The sequence below is a fragment of the Cherax quadricarinatus genome, chromosome 39 (assembly GCF_038502225.1).
Source record: "Cherax quadricarinatus isolate ZL_2023a chromosome 39, ASM3850222v1, whole genome shotgun sequence".
NCBI classification, from domain to species: Eukaryota; Metazoa; Arthropoda; class Malacostraca; order Decapoda; family Parastacidae; genus Cherax; species Cherax quadricarinatus.
In genome coordinates, this window is record NC_091330.1 from 24,219,773 (window position 1) to 24,236,309 (window position 16,537).

At 42.2% G+C, this 16,537-nt stretch overlaps 1 long non-coding RNA gene across 1 annotated transcript in view; it reads right to left on the reverse strand.

Annotated features, from left to right (window-relative positions):
- The window catches only part of LOC138853779 (uncharacterized), a 293,182-nt gene that overhangs the window by 262,446 nt on the left and 14,199 nt on the right, over positions 1-16,537 (reverse strand). Inside the window, exon 2 of the long non-coding RNA XR_011392934.1 lies at positions 4,606-4,654. This is a non-coding gene — a long non-coding RNA (uncharacterized lncRNA). The remainder of the gene's footprint in view (positions 1-4,605; positions 4,655-16,537) is intronic.

The following is a 16,537-nucleotide window of genomic DNA, read 5'->3' on the forward strand; positions in this document are numbered from 1 at the left end:
ACACATGTGTAAGGAGAGCTGGGAACAGAACCGTTATCCCTGCATTAAGTTCGCAGTTTTACAGACTTGCCAAGAAATTAGAATACAGTTTTGCACAAAACTTAGAGATACAACTGAACGAGCGCTAAACTCGCGTGGGTCATTCATTTCAAGAGTGATAAAGGCCTGATCTCCCTTCTGTTAATCGCGGACCCGATCTCTCACCAGTTACGTCATTTTTAAGAAATTTCAGGCGCGGCCTCTGACCAGTTAGGTCTTCGGTGTTAGACTTCGCGGTAAACTTCAGTGAAATGGGACGAAGTCACTGTGGCGACGTCTTTCTACCACGGCGCTGGATGCTCCAGTATGGCGTCATGCAGAGTATAAGATCATATGACGTCACGCAGACATATTTGTATAGCGTCAAGCAGACATATTTGTATGACGTCATGCAGAGTACATGGTAGGAAGACATACACAATGAGCCAAAAACTCCAGCAAAAGCATAAAACTGACCACAGGATAGAAAACTGACCACAGGATAGAAAACTGACCACAGGATAGAAAACTGACCACAAGATACAATACTGATCACAAGATACAATACTGATCACAAGATACAATATTGATCACAAGATACAATACTGATCACAAGATACAATACTGATCACAAGATACAATATATTCAGAATACATCCTACACAAAACAATACGTTCCATATAAAACAAATCAAAATGCATAAAATGTATGAAAAATTTATAACGAATTCCAGAATTTTTTGAAATTCAAGATTCAGAGATGTAGTTATAATTAATACAAGAGTCAGGGACGTATATATAACGAAGTAATACAAGACTCAGAGATGTAGATATACACTAGTTACATAATGCCTTCAGAAGGCCTTGTGCTAAATGACCCCATACGGGTTTAGTGTTTAATGAATTACAGCAACATTATTATGTATCTCAGAATGATGATCTTTACGTGGTTGCTAGAATTTATTTTTTTTAATCCTCTAACTTTTTTTTATTTCATTTGTAATACGAAAATGCCTCACACGATCGGCTTCCAATTTTCAATACTAGTGTAAGGTAACTAGGTCAACATTCTTGGAGCAAGTGACATGTGCAGGTGTCATGTGACCAAAGCTGAAGGACTCATTACCAGCATCCCAGAATGGCTTCGTTTTACCTTTAATGGCTTTGATTTTGTTTTAACTTTTTTATTTTATTTTGCTCATAACTCGAGAACGGATATTTAATTGACTTCAAATTTTCAACGCTTATGTACGGTAACGAGGACCAAATTCTTGGCACAACTGCCATGTTCACGTACCCTATGATTGAAATCATTAAACTCATTCTCAACATTCTGAAATGGCTCAGATAACTTCCTAAACCCTCAGTGGCTTAGCTCCAAATGATTAAAATGTGTGTTTCATAATTCAACGATGACGGAGTGTGACATCAAGTAAATAGAAGAACATTTACCAATTGTGTGGGTAAAACAGTGTGAAATTTTCATTCTCGATAAATCACGTTAAATATATTTGAGTCCACCTCTTGTAAGTGGTTCCAAAATTTAATGGCTGACGCATCTTGCGGCCAGAATACTTCCCATTAACTTTAGTAGGTGTGCCGGCTAATTTGCCAAAGCACTAAATTTTTAATGAAACTTAAAATCGTTGGAATCCGTGCGACAACTAGAGACTGGTCCAGGTTAAATGGTCCAGGTTAAATGGTCCAGGTTAAATGGTCCAGGTTAAATGGTCCAAGTCGTCGTAAGTTTCCATCTATGTAAGGTTATTTGTGTATTGTTCCAGTCACAATGTTATGCCTTTGTTCCTTAGAGAATGACTCTTTTGATGGACTTAAAATTTTATCCCTGTCGTGTGTTCCATGAAGTTCACATTATTAACCTGCCACCCAATTTGCCAATTTTATAAAATAAATAATACTGATTTTCACTAACGTCTCTTCTTATTAGTTTCAAAATATTAACACTGATAGTTTTAAATTTTAATTAAACTGTTTAAAATATTGCAATTATTGGATTCAGAGCAATTACTGAAGAATCACTTTCCCGATTGGTTTCAAACTTTGTGTTGATGAGCTTTGTAAATTTAAAACCGTCAGTTTAATTAAATACCTTGATTTTTCATGTGCTAAGTGAAGAATGTCTCTTCTGTTCGGCTTCTAACACTTAAGTATTAGTTTGGCTTAATTCATTTTTTGTGAATTTGGGCTTCATACAAGCAAATTTGTCATATATAATTTTTATTACCAAATTGGATTTCTTTTAAAAACATTATGTTACGAATAAACAACTTATACTTACTTTCTACTTCCTTAAAAACTGCTCAGTCTTTGAGAAAATTTTGGATTCATTTTGGCCAGCTTACTTACCAATTTGTTTTCTGGGGTAAAGAAATTTGGAAAACTGAAATGCTTTTCATATATTTTTTCAATTCGCGTTAACTCATCTATGGTGACAATTTAATAATGCACATACTGAGCGACTTCAAACTTAATGTGCTGGTGTATTTTTTAGTACCGATGACTACAAGTAACAAGAGAATACCACATCAGTGTATCCTCAAAACTGGTGTTTTTAATGGATGATTTAAATTGAATTTTGGCTGAGCGTGTATTAATTTGCCATTCTTAATGAAAAAAAATGGGCTCTTAGTGTCTATATAATGACTTGTGATTGCCTCTTCAGATTTGCTTCTAATTTTTAACGTTAATGTTTACCTGCATTATGATTAAGCCTCACTCTGCACTATTCCAATCGCTTCATCGAGGTAGAGGAGACTGGGGTTATGCAATACGGGGATGCATATCTCGGATAACGCAGCAACCGAGATACATCTATTTCTCCCTTTCATCAGCCATTGCAGCGCTGTATAGCCCTTGTGGCTTAGCGCTTCTTTTTGATTATAATAATAATAATCATCAGCCATTAATCACTCATCGCTACCCTCCATTACCTTGTTATTAACCCTAAATCATCCATCACTACATCCACTGTGTCGCTACTAACACAATCACCCATTACTACATCCAGTGTTTCGTTACTTACCCTAAATCATCCATCATTACATCCATTGTGTTGGTATTGACCCTAAATCATCAGTCACTGTAACCATTGTGTCGCTAATAACCCTAAATCCCCCATCACCATCACTTTCCCCATTACCTCGCCAATTAACCCCAGAGGATATTTTTAATTACACCAATAACATTAAACTCGCTTCTACCCTCCACATTAACCCAATCAAATTAATTACAAGCGAGGCAGAGTAACATTGGCATTATTGATCCTGATGCCTATGTTATATCGCTCAGATTGTGAGACCACTGGCAACGCGTGATCCACTGAAGTTTTAAAAACACTGGAGTGACCAAGAGCAGAATAGACGGAGAGAACTCTGAAGGAACTCCGGGAAACGAGATGAAGACCAGGAGAAACATTAGAACCCACAGGAGCACAGACGCACCCACACACACACACACACACACACACACACACACACACACATCCAGCCAAACATATTCACCCACACACACACCAGTAACAGGACCATGGAAGCACACTGGGTGAGAGCACTAGTCACACCACGGGAAGCCGTAAAGTTCAGCAACACTTTTTCTACCCTCAGAAAGTCAATACACACGCAAAATATAGCAGGAGGGAGGAGAGTGAATTGCGGGATCGGTCATAAAGCGTCCGCAAGCCTCAGTGGATGTTTATGTCCATTTGGTCAGGAAGGTTGTGTATGTTCTTGCTTGACGCTAATAACATATCCACACACAAAGCACAATGTCTCTTGTATAAAATACTTATCAAATCTATTCAGCATGTTGTGTGCGAGGTTTTTGTCTCTATCGCACCTTTGTTTCCCCAGCATGTTTATATATATATATATATATATATATATATATATATATATATATATATATATATATATATATATATATATATATATATATATGTATGTATTAGTGTGTGTGTGTGTGTGTGTGTGTGTGTGTGTGTGTGTGTGTGTGTGTGTGTGTGTGTGTGTGTGTGTGTGTGTGTGTGTGTGTGTGTGTGTGTGTGTGTGCGCGCGCGCGCGCGACGCGATAGCAAAAGAGAAAGCAAGAGAGACAAAAATTCGTAATTAAAGACAAATTAGTGTCTGGTGTGGTATTCCTCTGGGTACCACTCCAGCGCTCTACTGCTGCGCCAGAGTTGCGAAGTGTTACACTTCCCAGCTCAGGAATGCTTTTATAAGTTTGTACCAGTCAATATTGCGACTCCATGCATAAACAGTTTTATTGCACTGCTGTGCCACTCTACCCGTACAGGTGACAGTATATCTTCCTGCGCTCATTTTAAGGCTTTTGAGAGGAAATGAAAAAAAATAGCAATAAACGAATTGGAAGCATCAAAACAGTGCCGAGGCTCGACCCGTGATGTGGTCTTCCTCATATTGACCACAGGCTGCTGGTCGAGTGGAGAACCTGTGTGTATAAGCCGTTTTGGTCATGATCGGTGAGGCCCATAGCCATGTCGAAATTTTGTATGTGAAAGAAGAAGTATTCGCGGTAAGAACGAAGAAACCATGGGTAGTAGTGAAATACCTTAGCTGGTGTCGGTGCTGGTGGCTCACCTGTCTCTCCACACTCGTCTCTGGTGGGAGAGAGAGAGAAAATTAATTAAAAAAATAATATTCACTTTAGAGGAAAGGGGGGAGTCATAATGCTAAAAGGTTCTTAATTCAAGAAATTACGGCTACCCTCCCTGTCGCCAAGCTGAATGAGCCCCACGAGCCAGTTGAGAGTTTTGACGAGCATAGCGAGGCTCAGGTTTGAGTACGTAGGAGGGAGATTATTTCCCAGTAAAAGTAGGCCTTGGACAGGGATGTGTAATGTCACCATAGTTGTTCAATACAGATGTGTAATGTCACTATGGTTGTTCAACAGATGGGGTTATAAGAGAAGTGAATGCCTGGGTTTTGGCAGGTGTGGGATTAAGAGATAAAGAATCTAACACAAAGTGGGAGTTGTCAAAGATGCTTTTTGCTGATGACACTGTGCTTTTGGGAGATTATTAAGTTGCAGAGGTAGGTGAACGAGTTTGGAAAGGTGTTAAAAGAAGGAAATTAAAAAGGAACATAGGAAAGAGCAAGGTGATGAGGATAAAAAAATTGGTAAGATTGGATATCAGATAGGAGCAAGAGGGTATGGAAGAACTGAATGTATTCAGATTTTTGGGAGTGGACAGACGAGGTGAATCATAGAATTGAAGAGAAAAAGATGAATAATGCACTGAGGAGTCTGTGGAGACGAAGAACGTATTCCATGGAAGGGAAGAGACTATAGTGGTACCAATGCTCATAGATGGGTGTAAGGCATGGGTGGTCAATGTTGCAACATGAAGGCGGGAGGCTGTGGAGATGTGTCTGAGGGCAATGTGCGATGTGAATATTATACAGATAATCCGTTGCTTGGAGAATAGGAGGTTGGGGTTTATAGAAGTATGATCCAGAGGGCTGAGGAGGGGTTGAGGTGGTTCGGATATTTAGAGAGGATAGAACGAAACAGAATGACTTCGAGGGTGTATGAATTTATAGTGGAAGGAAGGCGAGGTAGGGGTCGTCCTAGGAATGGTTGGAGGGAGGGGGTAGAGGTGGTTTTGTGTACGAAGGGCTTAGACTTCCAGCAAGTGTGCGTGAGCGTGTTAGACAGGAGCGAGTGGAGGCAACTGGTTTTATAACGTAGGTACGGACGTACACGTGTATGTGTGCGTGTGTGTCAGTTACCAGTTGTCAAAGGCACTTGTAGACAGACACTTGGTGTGTTGTGATAAGTTTGTGTGATGTGTGTGATTGTGTGTGTGTGTGTGTGTGTGTGTGTGTGTGTGTGTGTGTGTGTGTGTGTGTGTGATTGTGTGTGTGATTGTATGTGTGTGTGATTGTGTGTATGTGATGTACTAGTGTGTGTGTGTGTGTGTGTATGATGTATTAGTGTGTGTGTGTGAGATGTATGAATGTGGGTGTGTGATGTATGAGTGTGTGGTGTGATGAGTGTGTGTGTGTGTGTGTGTGTGTGTGTGTGTGTGTGTGTGTGTGTGTGTGTAAAATGTATGTCTGTGTAATGTATGTGTGTGTGTGTGTTGTGTGTGTGTGTTATGTATGTATGTGTGTGTGTGTACTCACCTAATTGTACTCGCCTAAATGTGGTTGCAGGGGTCGAGACTCGGCTCCTGGCCCCGCCTCTTCACTGATCGCTACTAGGTCCTCTCCCTCTCTGCTTCCTGAGCTTTGTCATACCTCTTCTTAAAACTATGTATGGTTCCTGCCTCCACTACTTCACTTGCTAGGCTATTCCACTTCCTGACGACTCTGACTGAAGAAATACTTCCTAACGTCCCTGTGACTCGTGCGAGTCTTCAGCTTCCAATTGTGACCCCTTGTTTTTGTGTCCCCTCTTTGGAACATCCTGTCTCTGTCCACCTTGTCTATTCCCCGCAGTATGTGTGTGTGTGTGTGTGTGTGTGTGTGTGTGTGTGTGTGTGTGTGTGTGTGTGTGTGTGTGTGTGTGTGTGTCTCTCTTGCCAAATAGGTAAAACATGAGATTTTGGTTTAAATAGCAACGCTCTTCTTGCCGAACAAGGCATGCGAAAAAAAATTTATGCAATAATTTTGCAAAAATCATTCTGAAACTAAAAAAAAAAATTCACTGTGGTTATTATTAAATTATTGTAAACTTATCTAAAATATATTTAGTTGAATTAGGCTATATTAAATTGAGCTTGTTATAATAAGGTTAAGTAAGCTTTTAAGGTTCTTTTGGTACAAAATTATCAATTTTTACATTAACATAAATGAAAAATTATCTCTAAACGTATAAGAGAAGGTTTCAGAAAGGTCTTAATTTTAAACGAGTTGTTGCTAATTGACCAGTTTTACTTACTCGGCACGACATATATCTCACACACACACACACACACACACACACACACACACACACACACACACACACACACACACACACAGTAATCTGAAACCAAGACAACAGTGCATAAGTGTTCGCAATAAAGCTAATAGAATCCTTGGCTTCATATCAAGAAGCATAAATAATAGGAGTCCTCAGGTTGTTCTTCAACTCTATACATCCTTGGTTAGGCCTCATTTAGATTATGCTGCACAGTTTTGGTCACCGTATTACAGGATGGATATAAATTCTCTGGAAAATGTACAAAGGAGGATGACAAAGTTGATCCCATGTATCAGAAACCTTCCCTATGAGGATAGACTAAGGGCCCTGAATCTGCACTCTCTAGAAAGACGTAGAATTAGGGGGATATGATTGAGGTGTATAAATGGAAGACGGGAATAAATAAAGGGGATGTAAATAGTGTGCTGAAAATATCTAGCCTAGACAGGACTCGCAGCAATGGTTTTAAGTTGGAAAAATTCAGATTCAGGAAGGATATAGGAAAGTACTGGTTTGGTAATAGAGTTGTGGATGAGTGGAACAAACTCCCGAGTACAGTTATAGAGGCCAGAACGTTGTGTAGCTTTAAAAATAGGTTGGATAAATACATGAGTGGATGTGGGTGGGTGTGAGTTGGACCTGATAGCTTGTGCTACCTGGTCGGTTGCCGTGTTCCTCCCTTAAGTCAATGTGACCTGACCTGACTAGGTTGGGTGCATTGGCTTAAGCCGGTAGGAGACTTGGACCTGCCTCGCATGGGCCAGTAGGCCTTCTGCAGTGTTCCTTCATTCTTATGTTCTTATGTTCTTATAAAGTCAACCCAACCCAACTTGGTCACAGGCTTCGTTGTACCCAGAAGGTTTTTAGGCTATGTGACATTCAGTAACTTTTAACGAGGGAGAGGTGCTCCTAGAGGAGGGCATTTATTGTGGTTGCAGTATACTGAGTAGCACATCACATTAAAGCTCATTTTATTCTGATCTCAACAAAATGTATAACTTTCCCCCCAAAATTAAGAGCTGGCGGTGACCCTTGTCGGCATTTTTTTTTTTTGGTTCCATATATTATGATTCAAAAACTCTGCGAAAACGAAATCGATCATATTTCTTTCAACCTAAAATTATGATACGTTCACCAGGTGGGAGAGAGTCCCCCCCCCTATCCCCACCTGGCCACTAATAGTGAATGAATAAGGTAGGGTTTGAGAGGGACCTACCCAGTAAGTTCGATACACTGCCTCTCAATTATTACGTTCTTACTTCTACTAGAGGGCCCCCGCCTCTTTTGTCGCCTTCAAGATTTTCTGAGCCTCACCCTGGCAGTATTCTGTCGCTTCAAGTTCACTTAGTTCCAGACTATGGAGCAGAACTCTTCTCCAGGTTGAGGAACTGACCACCTCAAAACTACGCCAAATGCAGAAGCAAGAGGCCAGAATCTTGTGTTGCAACTTGGAGATGAGGTCAGAGGTGAGTTTTGCCCACTAGTTGGAAGAAGTCAAACTAAACAGATGTTAGAGAAGACATCTTGGTATTGTTCAAGTGTATTACCCCTCAACTTATCAGCATTATATACCAGTTTTAACATGATTTAATGTAAGATGGATCCAGGATCTAATAGTGAAGAGTCCAACGAATTATTTCCTCTGGACTGTTTCAACATCAACGGTAAAGAAAAAAGGAAATATGTTGTAATACTTAACTAGGGAGATGCTTAGTGCTTTATGAAAAAAAAGGCGATAGAATAAATATTCCCAGTTTGCACTAACCTTCAGAGTATTGATGCTCAATGTTCCTTTCACCGATGTTATATACTCTTTTAGTATTACTGTTTATAATTCAGTGTTATTAATTATTAGAATAATTACTACTACTCTTAGCGTCATTATTTATGAGAGATAGAAGAGGAAAGGAAAATTTCTTAGGCACTAAAAGTCTTCACCGAGGCAGGAGACTCCCGAAGGTGATCCCTGGAGTTATAAAATGCAAAACGAGGTAAAATGTATTCTAAAGTATGCAATGCTACAAGGCAACGGTGGGGAGCTGCTTCCTGCTCCACGTCTGCAACCTCTTTTACATATGACTTAGTTATTGGGCGAAAATTCCTAGATCGGCGGCCCTTAGCCCCTGGAGAAGAGGTGCAACAGGTTTCCTCAAGGACCAGAGTTCCAAGGTCATCGAAACTAGAGACCTTTGGGATGCCTATTTTGGGCTCAGTACATTACGCCTCAAAGTTAGCGTTCAAGAAATCGAAAAATAGACATGTCATTAGCATGCCAGAGAGATGTAGCTAAACGCACTAGTCCAAGATGCTGCAACTCAACCCTATCAAACATCGCTAAAATACGAGATCAAGTGAACAGTGTTGTGAAGATATCTTTAAGAAGAATAAGACCTACAACTCAACATCCTCAAGAGATGCAACAGATGAAGGTCACTTTTCTCACAGATAAAATTTAAGGTCGATGCGTTAAGCATGAAGGTGCAGTGCAAAACTTCTTACGCAGCAGCCTGCATCAGTGGTGGGGCCAGGCGCTGTAGTTCAACATACTCAAGAAGCCCAGGAAGTGGAACTCAGAATAACATAAGAGGTCGTGAGGGCATCACACACAAACTGTAGAATGACAATATCTACGGCAGTTGGTGTCGTAACTGGCAAACATCAGAAGATAAAAACTGTCGACTTTCTTCCACATGAGCAGCAGCGGTGCTGATGGCTGTGGTGCTGGTGACTCTGTGGTGCTGGTGGCTGTGTGGTGCTGGTGGCTGTGTGGTGCTGGTGGCTGTGTGGTGCTGGTGGCTGTGTGGTGCTGGTGGCTGTGTGGTGCTGGTGGCTGTGTGGTGCTGGTGGCTGTGTGGTGATGGTGGCTGTGTGGTGATGGTGGCTGTGTGGTGATGGTGGCTGTGTGGTGATGGTGGCTGTGTGGTGATGGTGGCTGTGTGGTGATGGTGGCTGTGTGGTGATGGTGGCTGTGTGGTGATGGTGGCTGTGTGGTGATGGTGGCTGTGTGGTGATGGTGGCTGTGTGGTGATGGTGGCTGTGTGGTGATGGTGGCTGTGTGGTGCTGGTGGCTGTGTGGTGCTGATGGCTGTGTAGTGCTGATGGCTGTGTGGTGCTGATGGCTGTGTAGTACTGGTGGCTGCGTGGTGCTGGTGGCTGCGTGGTGCTGGTGGCTGCGTGGCGCTGATGGCTGCGTGGCGCTGGTGGCTGTGTGGCGCTGGTGGCTGTGTGGCGCTGGTGGCTGTGTGGTGCTGGTGGCTGTGTGGTGCTGGTGGCTGTGTGGTGCTGGTGGCTGTGTGGTGCTGGTGGCTGTGTGGTGCTGGTGGCTGTGTGGTGCTGGTGACTGTGTGGTGCTGGTGACTGTGTGGTGCTGGTGACTGTGTGGTGCTGGTGACTGTGTGGTGCTGGTGACTGTGTGGTGCTGGTGACTGTGTGGTGCTGGTGACTGTGTGGTGCTGGTGGTTGTGTAGTGCTGGTGGTGTCAATTTCTGCAACGTGTATGATGCACCACTGTAATTTCTGGTAGGAACGGATGCATAACGTAAAATCTTTAGGTTGTGTGCATAACTAGAAATGTTTGATGAAAAGTGACGATTTCAAATTGAAGTTTCTGAATTTTTAAGATTCGTTTCCTTACGACCACTATTTAAAAAAAAAGACTAAAGGAATAATACAAAGACTCCATTCATATGGCAGAGGGAATTGGTTTCAACAACAGTGACATTTAGAGAAAAACAATACATCCTTCGATTCTTACTACAAAGATGCGTAAAGAGAAGGTAATGATGCACAAAAAAAGGCAATTGAGACGGCGGCATGGATGAGCAGGAGAGATATCAAATCTGTTACTCCCCAAAAGCTGAGGATCTGAAACTCTGCTCTGCACTATGCTTCCTTCCAGAGACACTATGGAACCTGGAAAAGTATATGTTTGTGGAAGTTACACAAAGTAGTCAGTGTTGGACAAGCCACAGTACGAGTAATAAGACTGGGTTGTCATCGCACCATAACAGAATGGTCCAGCGGTGAGGTACATCACCTTGATCTTGATCTTGATCTTGATCTGATGACCAGAGCTTTGGTAAGATGGGTAAGGAAGAAGGATGGGTAAGGATGGAAATATTGGAAAAGGGTGGGAGGGGGGGAGAGGTAGGATATTAAAGGTAAGTGGCCCAACCACTTTGGTGCAAATTAAAATGTGTATGTGATTTAATAAGGTATTCTTTAAGAGGTATAATACTAACCCATCAGAGTCACATAGATATAATAGGTATATAACTACATGACTCTGAATTGGTAGTAATTATACAAGTTGCAATTGCATTTTTTTTTTTTTTTTTTTTTTTTTTTTCGCAGTTGCACAACAGATATTTATACGACAGGAAAGGCAATGATTTTCTGGCCAGTTTATAAGTTCGTGACAATAGCTTCTTAATGGTGGTGTCCAACAATAGTCAATAGCATAATTTTACATTAGAAAGTTATTTAAGATGTCTCCCTAATTGGGGGCGATGATTTTCTCAGTATACATAGAAGGGTTCTGGTGGTATCCAATCTTCTTCGTCAGGTAAGTTACTCAAAATCATGGGTCGAGGGTAATCATCTTTATGAATAAAACGACGAACCCTCTGTGGGAGAGTCATTCTTTGAGTCCTGTGAGGCGGAGTATTGATGGTGTAATCGGTGGTATTTATCACTTGTATAGGATGTTCTCTATCTGGCATGTATAGTTCTTGCATTGTATAAAGTTGTTTCTTTTTTAGAGTGTCAATGCGTACATTTATGGCAGTAATGTCTTGCTGTGTGTGTAAATCTGCCATTTTAACTCTGTCTCTCCTCCTGGTATCTGTAATAAAGCGAAGAGCTCTATTCTGGACCCTTTGTAACCGTAGCATGTTGGTCTTTGTTGTTAATGACATTGGGACACAAGGGTATTCAAGTATAGGTCTTATTATCATTTTATACAGATGTTTTTTGACATGTTGAGGGGCTTGATTGAATCGAAAGAGTCTGCTAAGACCGGCTTTGGCTGTGTTGATCTTTTTAGTTACATGAGATGTTGAGTGGAGCAGCCTGTCTATTTCATATCCCAAGATCTTGTTAGGGTTTTTAATGGCTACAGGTGTACCTCTGATGGAGATACCCCCTTTATCTTCGATGGTTGATGCAAAACATCCTATCGTGCTAACAAGGACCTTGTCAGGATTAGTCATAATTCTCCATTTCTTCTCCCAATTAGATGTTCGACGAAGTTCAATATTCATTTTTTCTATGACTCTCTCATACTTGTATTTTCCTGTTACTGGAGTTGATGAGACGACATGAATAACATCATCTGCAAACTGTGTCACAATTGTGTCATTAAACTCTGGTTGAGGAAGGTCATTCACATAAATGTTAAACAGAAGTGGACTGAGACAAGAACCTTGTGGGACACCAGCCGTCGGTATAAAAGGTTCTGTCGACTTGCCATGAAAGGTGGGAATGATTTTTCTTTGAGTTAAGAAATTATAAATTACTCTGAGAAAAGTCCAGTTATGGTCTGGTAGGTCAATGAGTTTGTATATACATCACCTATATCAGTCCAAATTTCTCTTGGACACTTCATGAGATGGGGTGAAGCGCCCCGATTTGAAAATGCCGCATGCTGTGCCACACAAGATTTGTTAGTTGATGACAGATGCATTCGAATGTATTGGACTTGTCATTGTTACTTTCTGGTGACAAAGGGGTTCACAACATTACCATCGACAGTCAAGGTAAATTCTACTGAATGGATATAACTACGATGACCCCAGGGAGGAAGACGATACATCTTTTGTCAATAGGCAAAATATTTCTAAACTGAACATTGTTGGGATGTCCAAAGTTGATACCACAGAGCACTCATGTTCTCCGAATCGTCAGGCTTCAGGAAGTTTCCAGTCTGGAAAACTGACATGAGAGATATCTTATGAGAATTTCCATTCCATTTCAAACGGCCAGCTCCAAACTGGCAAGAGATTATGCATATCATTCATCAGAAGTACACGCATTTCGGCCAACCCTCCATTCTGCGTTAACCCATGATCGATATGTATGTTGGTGACAAAATTTGCAATCTGTTCACACTTCAGTTTTTCAGCAACCTGGCCAGCAGCCATCATGTCCCTCCAATAATAAAATTTTATCAAACCCTGTATTGCAAAGTGGGCGAGATCATCAGTGCTGCACAGCACAGTAATTACTTGAAGGAGATCGTTCTAATGTTCGGTAGTTTCTGCACTTTCATGAATCTGCTTAGAGCAATAGGCGACGGAGGGCGCAGGATTTGAAAGCGTTCTAGGTTGATTTACAGTGAAAATGTTGCAGTGCATGTGACATCTGGTATAACAGTTTAAAGGTTATTCCATGGTCATCTGGTAAACAAGTGTCCTAACCAAATGAAGGCGAATAGATTATAATCCTGAATTTGCTTCACTCGTAGACAAAACCGAGAAAATACATTCGTCCTTGTTGAAGGATGATACCTGTCACTAGGATTAGTGACAAACTTGACATGAAGAAAGCAGAACATAGTGCTTAATCTATAACTAGTCAGTTTTGACTAGGGTATTAGCGGATGCCTGCTGCTGCACGATCATTGATTAAAGCAGATCACACTAGGTTGTGGCTGAATCACTTGTGAGATGTTTTCGAGGCCTTTTCTGCAGTTGGGCACTATAGCTACCCTATGTCTGCCTATCTTTGCATCCAAGAAATCCATTTACTCGAGAGCAAACATTCAGACGTCTGCAGATGTTTCAAGAAGGTTTCCAAGTCATTCCTTCAATTAATCAGTCTTGGACAGACCATGGTTGCTATCTAGTCATCAAGGAAACACTTATGAAGTCACTATAAAGCACAAATGGTTTGACTCTTGGCAGAAAGATGACGGAAGAACAGCACGCATTGTGGACTAAGTCATCCCCCCCATATTGTCTGAGTTCAACGCTACCATGCAAGTGTTCAATGATCTCACAAACAAGTGTTCAATGATCTCACATAAACAAGTGAGCAGGACAAAGATTCAACTGACGCCAGAATTAAGACATTATACTCGACAAAGATAATCACAGTGATTTAATGCTCACCTTTCTCCTCTAACCCCTCACTGAGACTTATCATTAATGGTTTGGAAAGACAAAGAGACACCCTGGTACCCTACGGACAATTACCGAGTTTCTTCCCCAAAAGTACTAACTGATCCAGCGGTATGCAATTACTGTTATTTCTGCTCGTGTGTGTGTGTGTGTGTGTGTGTGTGTGTGTGTGTGTGTGTGTGTGTGTGTGTGTGTGTGTGTGTGTGTGTGTGTGTGTTTAGTTAGCAAATGTTGCACTGCAGCTCTAGGGCCTCTTCTTTTCACTATAATATAGCAAAAATGTGATTACTCCCAGTATTCCCCTTCACAAGGCTACAATGTCCCACTTGCACGCTAAACTTACAGTAAAATCGTATCGTTTATGTCCAGCTTAACTTTGGCTCATCATAACATCCGTCTATATTTTATTTTTCCTCTTGTTCCCTTCCTATGTTAAAAATCTCTATCGAACCTCTGAGCCTCTAACCACCAGAAGTTTAATTCCCTAAACCTATTTTCATATTTCAAATACCTCAGTTCTAGCATCTGTAAAGAGGCAGCAGTATTTCCCTGTTTCTCATTTACTTGATGTGGGAGGTTCATACTGGTGCACCGTACTCCCATGCTGGTCTTTTCGGGGATATCCTGCGTTAATAAAACAGTGGGAGATGTTGCAGCAATATAACACTGGGGGATGTTACAGTAGCAGCATCACGATCGGGCATCTTCAGAATGACAACAAGCGACTTATCGTAGCTCCTTCGACACTAGTTCAAGAAACTGACCACCACCCAGTAAGGGGCTGTCAGCCAGTTTTTTTTTTTCTTTGTCGGCCATTAATGGCTTGTGAGCTAGTAATGGGTGCCGACCCAATAGGTAATGAGCCAGTAATGGGGAGCAAAACAATAATAGGTTGCTACTCACTCGCGGCCTGCGACCTCATTCGCAGCCTGCGACCTCATTCGCAGCCTGCGACCTCATTCGCAGCCTGCGACCTCATTCGCAGCCTGCGACCTCATTCGCAGCCTGCGACCTCATTCGCAGCCTGCGACCTCATTCGCAGCCTGCGACCTCATTCGCAGCCTGCGACCTCACTCGCAGCCTGCGACCTCACTCGCAGCCTGCGACCTCACTCGCAGCCTGCGACCTCACTCGCAGCCTGCGACCTCACTCGCAGCCTGCGACCTCACTCGCAGCCTGCGACCTCACTCGCAGCCTGCGACCTCACTCGCAGCCTGCGACCTCACTCGCAGCCTGCGACCTCATTCGCAGCCTGCGACCTCATTCGCAGCCTGCGACCTCATTCGCAGCCTGCGACCTCATTCGCAGCCTGCGACCTCATTCGCAGCCTGCGACCTCACTCGCAGCCTGCCAGATACTGTCGCTGTATCAACATACAGTCCCACCAGTCATACCGAGACAGTGAATTTGAGTGTGGCAACTTTCAAAATGATTTGAATGCCTATCCTAAAATATATACAACATAACTTCATTCTGTGTCACTAGCTTATATTATCCTGTTATACTGATTTGGAGTCGATATTACATTTTAGACTTTACATGGAGATAGGGCGGTTACAACGTTGCAGGCTGCAGGCAGTGGAAATGTTTAAGAGCAATGTGCTGTGATTATTTGGCAGAGAATTTATAGTCTGGAGAATAGGAGGTGATGGATTAATAAAAGTATCATCAAGAGGGCTGAGGAGACGTTTGTTGAGGTGATGCTGTACTGTGAGGTGAGTGTGTGATGATACTGTACTGTGAGGTGAGTGTGTGTGATGATACTGAACTGTGAGGTGAGGTGTGTGATGATACTGTACTGTGAGGTGTGTGTGATACTGTACTGTGAGGTGTGTGTGTGTGTGTGTGTGTGTGATACTGTACTGTGAGGTGTGTGTGATACTGTACTGTGAGGTGAGTGTGTGATGATACTGAACTGTGAGGTGAGTGTGTGATGATACTGTACTGTGAGGCGAGGTGTGTGATGATACTGTACTGTGAGGTGAGTGTGTGATGATACTGTACTGTGAGGTGTGTGTGTGATGATACTGTACTGTGAGGCGAGGTGTGTGATGATACTGTACTGTGAGGCGAGTGTGTGATGATACTGTACTGTGAGGTGAGTGTGTGATGATACTGAACTGTGAGGTGAGTGTGTGATGATGCTGTACTGTGAGGCGAGGTGTGTGATGATACTGTACTGTGAGGTGAGTGTGATGATACTGTACTGTGAGGTGAGGTGTGTGATGATACTGAACTGTGAGGCGAGGTGTGTGATGATACTGAACTGTGAGGCGAGGTGTGTGATGATACTGTACTGTGAGGCGAGTGTGTGTGATGATACTGAACTGTGAGGTGAGTGTGTGATGATGCTGTACTGTGAGGCGAGGTGTGTGATGATACTGTACTGTGAGGTGAGTGTGTGATGATACTGTACTGTGAGGTGAGGTGTGTGATGATACTGAACTGTGAGGCGA